This window comes from Crotalus tigris, unplaced genomic scaffold, assembly GCF_016545835.1.
Source record: "Crotalus tigris isolate CLP2741 ecotype Arizona unplaced genomic scaffold, ASM1654583v1 scf7180000018016.4438896, whole genome shotgun sequence".
NCBI classification, from domain to species: Eukaryota; Metazoa; Chordata; class Lepidosauria; order Squamata; family Viperidae; genus Crotalus; species Crotalus tigris.
The window spans coordinates 3,167,636-3,174,420 of NW_024096778.1; positions in this window are offsets into that span (position 1 = coordinate 3,167,636).

A 6,785-nucleotide genomic window follows, 5' to 3' on the forward strand; every position below is an offset into this window, starting at 1 on the left:
TCTGAATTACTTCTTGTAAGTCTTTGATTTCTTTGCCCTGGGTAAACCTTTGCAGTTCGTCCAATTCTGTTTCTGTAAATACTTTATTTCGTATTATAAATCGGCGTTGATCTGCTAGTCTCTGTTCTGTTATTTGATCTGCTAGTCTCTGTTCGGTTATTTCTGATTCTGGATGTTGTTCTTTCCAGAACTGGTGCATTCGTTTTAGATATCCTCTCTTGTTGGACTTGATCTGTAGTAACAGATCATTATTTCTTTGTTTTCCATCACTATGTATCTGCGACGGGTAAACACCTTTTCTTCCAGTAGTTCTGCAGCTGCTGGCCCTGGTTGCTCAGCCAACAGTCCTGAGTCCTGTAACCCATTTTTCACCAGATATCCAGGAACTCCAATATCTAGCGCAGACCTTGTTAACCCGGGCGACGTCCGAGCCGGTATGGCATTCTGAATTTACGTCTCACCATATTTTTTATGGGAGAGACACTCTTTGTCTGACTCCTCTGATGAGACCTGTCCAGTATGGTTGAACCTCTGGCATAGCTCTCATCTTCCTCAGAGTACCTACAAGCCCCACAACCACGTCAAGGTAGTGCCTCACTGGGGGATTATTATTATTACTATTATTATTATTATTATTATTATTATTATTATTATTATTATTATTATTACTACTACTATGGATCATTGCACAGTCAGCCAGATGTTCAGACTGGATTTGGCATTTTGTCTACCTATCAAGTTCTTACCCAGGACCTGGGATGGGCAGATGTGGATGTTTGATGGTATTACAGATATCGTCGCAGGATGGAAGCAGTTCCTAGTAAGGCCGCCTTTTGCAATTGACTAATAGCGAATTTGTCAATGCCAATGGTGTTCAAGTGGTGCTCCAGTTGTTTTGGGATTGCACCCAAGGAGCCTATTACTATTGGTACTACCCTTGCTTGCTTTTGCCACAGTCTTTCTATTTCTATTTGTGGGTCTTTGTATTTTGTTATCTTCTCCAGTTCTTTCTCTTCTATTCTGCTGTCTCCAGGCACTGCCACGTCCACTATCCAGACTTTTTGTCTTTCTTATCGACAATTGTTAAGTCTGGGGTGTTATGTTGCAGGTGCTTGTCTGTTTGAATTCTGAAGTCCAGAGCAGTTTAATTTGATCATTTTCTATGACTTTCTCTATTTTATGATCCCACCAGTTTTTGCTTACAGGCAAATGATATTTTTTGCAGATCTTCCAATGCACCCTTGTTGCTACTTTGTCATGCCGCTGCTTGTAATCAGTCTGTGCAATCTTCTTGCAACAGCTTACCAAGTGGTCCACTGTTTCTTCAGCTTCTTTGCATAGGCGGCACTTACTGTCTGTTGCTGTCTTCTCAATTTTGACTTTATATGCAGTTGTCCTTAAGGCTTGGTCTTGTGCAGCCAGAATTAGTCCCTCGGTCTCTTTCTTCAATTTTCCTGCTCTTAGCCATTGCCAGGTTTTATTATTATCTGCTTTCCCAGCTATTTTTTTTTCATGTATTGGCCAGGTAGTGCTTTGTCTTCCCATGCCTCTATTCTGTTCTTCATTTGGTCTTTCTTGTAGGCCAGTTTGGTTTCTCCAGTAGTTAGTAAGCCTTCCTGATATACTAATTTCAGTGCATCTTCATCATTGTTTTTCAGATATTCTTCCAAAGCCATTTTTTCTTCTTCAACCCTCTGATGTACTTGTAGCATTCCACGCCCACCTATTTGCCTTGGTAGATAAAGTCTATCAATGTCACTGCGTGGATGAAGGGCATGATTCATTGTCATTATTTTTCTGGTCTTCCTATCCATTGCTTTTAGTTCTGCTTGAGTCCAGTCCACTATTCCAGCTGTGTACCTAATGACTGGGATTGCCCAGGTGTTGATTGCCTTTATGGTATTTCCTCCATTGAGTTTGGACTTTAAGATCTTCTTCACTCTCTTGATGTATTCACCTCTAATCTTTTTCTTGACTTCAGTGTGCTTGATGTTGTCAGCTTGAAGGATACCCAAGTATTTGTAGTAATCTTCCCCATCCAGACTCTTAATGTTATTTTCGTGGGGCATCTTGATTCCTTCAGTTTTCACTATTTTTCCTTGTTTGATAGTAAGTGTGGCACATTTGTCCAAGCCAAACTCCATTACAATATCTTGGCTATATATACGGACAGTGTTGAGCAGCGATTCTATTTCAGATGATGTTTTTCCATACAGCTTCAGATCATCCATATAAAGGAGGTGGGATAGTCTGGCAGATGTTTTTGATGTTTGATAGCCATGTCCTGAGTTATTCAGTATTGTTGACAGAGGAAACAGTGCAATAACAAATAGTAATGGTGATAATGAATCTCCTTGAAATATTCCTCTCTTGATATTAACCTCTCCCAGTCTCTCACCATTGATCTGCAACTGTGTCTTCCATTGTGCCACCGATCTTTGCACAAATTTTCTGATGTTTCTACTGACTCCTGTTATTTCTAGGCACTTGATTATCCAGTCATGTGACAGAGAGTCAAATGCCTTTTTATAGTCAATCTATGCCACATTCAGGTTGGTCTTCCTTTTGTTGCAGTTTTCCAAGATCATTTTGTCTATTAGGAGTTGATCTTTTGTTCCTCTGCTATTGGGGCAGTTTCCTTTTTGCTCAGGTGGAAAGAGATTGTTTTCAACTAGATGCTGTTGTACTGCATCAGCTACCACACCAGTTAGTAATTTGAAAGTTGTTGGTAAGCAGGTAATTGGCCTGTAGTTGCCTGGTGTTGCCCCTTTTGCTGGATTTTTCATTATTAGGTAGGTTTTCCCAGTTGTTAGCCACTTTTCAATTTCTCCTCCTTGTAGTATATTATTATTATTATTATTATTATTATTATTATTATTATTATTATTATTATTATTACTTTGTTGCTTATTTTTCAACCTCAGTGTACTCCAAGTGCAAAACTGAAGAATGAATAGGGTGCTCTTGGTTCAGTACTGCATGAGAAGCTGCTATTTCTGATAAGCTCATACAACTCACCTGGACTATGGTGTATCAATATACAGTATGATGCCTGTTTGTGTGGAATTAGTAATGGATTGTTTCCATCCATGCCATTGTTTTGTGTCCAATTCTGCACTGTACTTAAAATGCCCTTAGCTTTTATTTTTATATTTTTAAGAAAGCACACCATAATATAGTACTAATCTTACTACTTTTAACAATTTATTATTTTTTCTCTCTCTCTCTCTCTCTCTCTCTCTCTCTCTCTCTCTCTCTCTCTCTCTCTCTCATCTCTACCTTATCTCTATTTCTATCATCTTGATCTATGTACCCCCCCTCTCTCTCTTTCTTATCATCTCTCTCTTTTGATCTGTCATCTATCTATCTCTATCTATCTATCATCTGTCTCTTTCTCTCTCTCTCTTCTTATCTATCATCTATCTACCTATCATCTACCTACCTACCTACCAACTATCATCTATCTATCAACTCTCTCTCTCTCTCTCTCTCCCTCTTTCTCATCTATCTATCATCATCTATTTGTCTATCTCTTTGTAACTGTCAATTTAATTATCAAAACAATAAAATAACATCAGGAGAATAGCACTGTTAGACAAACACATAATCAATGTGCTGGGTAGTGGGATATGTTAATTTATTTGTTTAGCTCTTTTCATTCCCTGCCCTCCCCCACTCATATTGTCTTTACAGGGAGAGATCCAGCAGACTTAGCTGTTAGAAAGGAGACTGAATCTACATTATTTCTGGTGCCATGGGAGCAATCTTTCCCTCTGTCCAAGCTAAGATCTATGATAGCTAATTGACTGTAATTTTGTTTGTTTGCCTGTTTGTTACATATTTTTGCCCACCACAAAAAAGAGATTTTGGCAAGGATTTGTCAAAATGCTAATCACAGAAAATGTAAATTTTGGTGCTGTAAAAGTATCTGTGTGTTGACTTTATGTCCCTCATTCCACAGACCAAAAGATCCTCAATGTTCAGGAGAATCTTAAATATTTTGGACTTTCTCCACTTACATTTTTGATACTACTTTTTTGGATTTTTACTCCATAACTCCACACTATGAGCTCTTCAGAGGTCATGGAATGTATATATCCTTTTCTGGATGGCTTGAAACAGAGGTGGGCAAGTAATTTTTCCAAGGGACCACATGGGAAACTGGGACTGCTATGGAGGGCCGAACCAATAGGGCTGTGATGGTGGAGAGGCATGCATGCATGAACACACGTAAATTAAGAAAAAAAAATAGCAGTCACCTTCAAAATACTATAAAAGCAATCCACAAAGGCTGGACAGGGATAGCCAAAGGGATGGTTGTAGCCCAGGGGCCATAAAATGCTCTGGTCTGCTTTAGAACCTATCATCCTTCACAAAATTGTGAGAAATTAAATGCAGTTTCATGACTTCTGCCTTTATTTCTAGTTGAGTGCCTTGCAGAAATAAAGTTTTGCAAACATTAAAAAAAATATTAAATAGGTTTAAGAAAAACTGAAGTAATTTGAGCCCTCCTCTGCTACTAACATCCCTTCCCTCCTCAGCTTTTTGTGGCCAGGACTGTTTATCACAATGGGTATACTTCCTTCAGGAAGGATTTGAAAGGCAGAGAGCCTTCATATTAGGGCCTCTCTTTTCAACGCAAATATTTCTTTTTTCTTTCATATAGAAAATGGCAAGGGTTTTTTTCTTTCTTTTGACTTTGGTGTTGCTATGGAAAGAAGAGTTCCTTCAGGTATATGGTCCTTTTGAATTGGATTCAGGAATGAACAGAGAGCCAATATACTTTCTTTAGATCTGTTGTAATCATAACTATAAATAAATTAAGGGTGAGAACATGTGGCTTTTCAGGGCTTCCAATATACTAGCACTAGAGACGGATGAATGTGCCAGAATTTCAAGTGATAAATTTAGGCAGGAAGACATGATATATAATTTGAAGTCCTAGAGCTGCATAAAATACTCTCCCAAGGCCTTCAGTGTTAACAGCAACATTCCTCTTGCTACTGAACTGTAACGTCTGGTATGTAACCTCTAGGGGAAAATATTAACTATTAAGAATAATTATATTAACTTTATTAATTTAAATGAAAGCTAATTGGAATTTAAATTTGTGTTCTTGCTGGTACACACGATTCAGTAACCAACAGGCACACTATTCAATGACAGTATGGCCTCTTAAATCCAAAATGTTGCTGGATTGTTGTAGGACAGAGGGGGCCTTGGCGCTCTCTGTGCTCAGTTGTTTTTTTTTTTTCCAGATGTTTCATTACCCAAACTAGGTAACATCCTCAATACTAGTTGCACTGATGAGGTTACTTAGTTTGGGTAATGAAACATCTGCAAGACAACAACCAAATTCAGAGAGCATCAAGGACCCCCCATTAAAATGCTGAGCTACAAATATTCTCCTTTATGTTGTATTACTGTATAATGTATAATGTTACTATAAAGAGGCCACTGCAGCTGACCCAATCCTGTCTGGAAAAGATTACAAGGGATGAAGCAAGCTCAATTCAGAAAAGGGACTTTGAACCATTGAGGCTATTAGGAATCTAATTACAACTTAAATTCTAAGATCACACCTAAATTGGGCCAGATGCCAGTTGTTCTAAGCTGAATAATAAGCTTAAAAATTAATAATACGCTTTACGTAGAACAGCATACATCTTGAGACGACACCTTTGACACTATGAAACAACAGTGTCTGCCTAGGCTCCTTGGGAAAATCTTAATTGGTTGATAAAGATGCCAAATCTAGTCTAAACATCTGGCTGTATGATGAACCATAATAATGATAGCACTGATATTAATCCTGCAGAAGTAGTAGTAGTAGTAATAGTCACCTTGGCTGCCCTCCCCAAACTTCTGGATTGCCACTTGAACACCATTGGCATTGTCAAATTCACCATCACCAATTGCAAAAAGCAGCTTTACTCGGAACAGTTTACGTCCTGTGATGATACCTCTAGCCCCATCAGACATCAAATCTGCCTGTCCCAAATCCTTGGGAAGGACTTGATAGGTAGATAAAAAGGTCAAATCTAGTCTGAATAGCTGGCTAAATGTGCAATAGACCACATAATCCTTAATTTCATCCCACACCATTTAAGACCTTTAATATGTAACCTGGATAAATTTGACTAATAGAATCCAACTCTTTAATCTGAGAAATATTCTGGTGTCTGACCCTTTTGAGGCTGAGATTTCTGAACTCTTTTCCATTTATGCAGCATTGCAGATGTTTAGCCTGGATAAACGTTTCCTTCAGAAAGAATGGAAGAATCCCAATGAATAAAATAGTAGTCCCTATTATTCTTCCCTTTTTAGGTAAAGGATAGTTAAGAAAAATGGAAGATTTTCACAAGATGAGGCCCTGAAAACTGTAAAACCTGATTAGTAAGCTAATTAACCAGTGTTCCTACAAGAAAGTTCAATTAACGGTTTGTATATGGCATCTAAGTTAACACAGTTCTTAACGAAACGTATTTCTGTCCTCAGGACATGTCAGATCTCTCTGATTGTATGACACTGTTACTCTTCATTATAGGGTTTTCAATATTGGCAAATGGTGTCAGAGTTGGGGTGTTTCCATTTTGCCCCAAATTTAAAGAGAATCAGTAATGAAATAAGAATCAGAAACTTCATCACTTCATTATAAGTAATACTTCGGTAGGTTTTCATTCTTTTTTTCTGTTTTTTTTTAAAATAAATTTCCTGGACTGTGAATGGTATGATAAACATTTTTTTAACTAGAACATACATTTTAAAACATCTCCGAGTTGAAG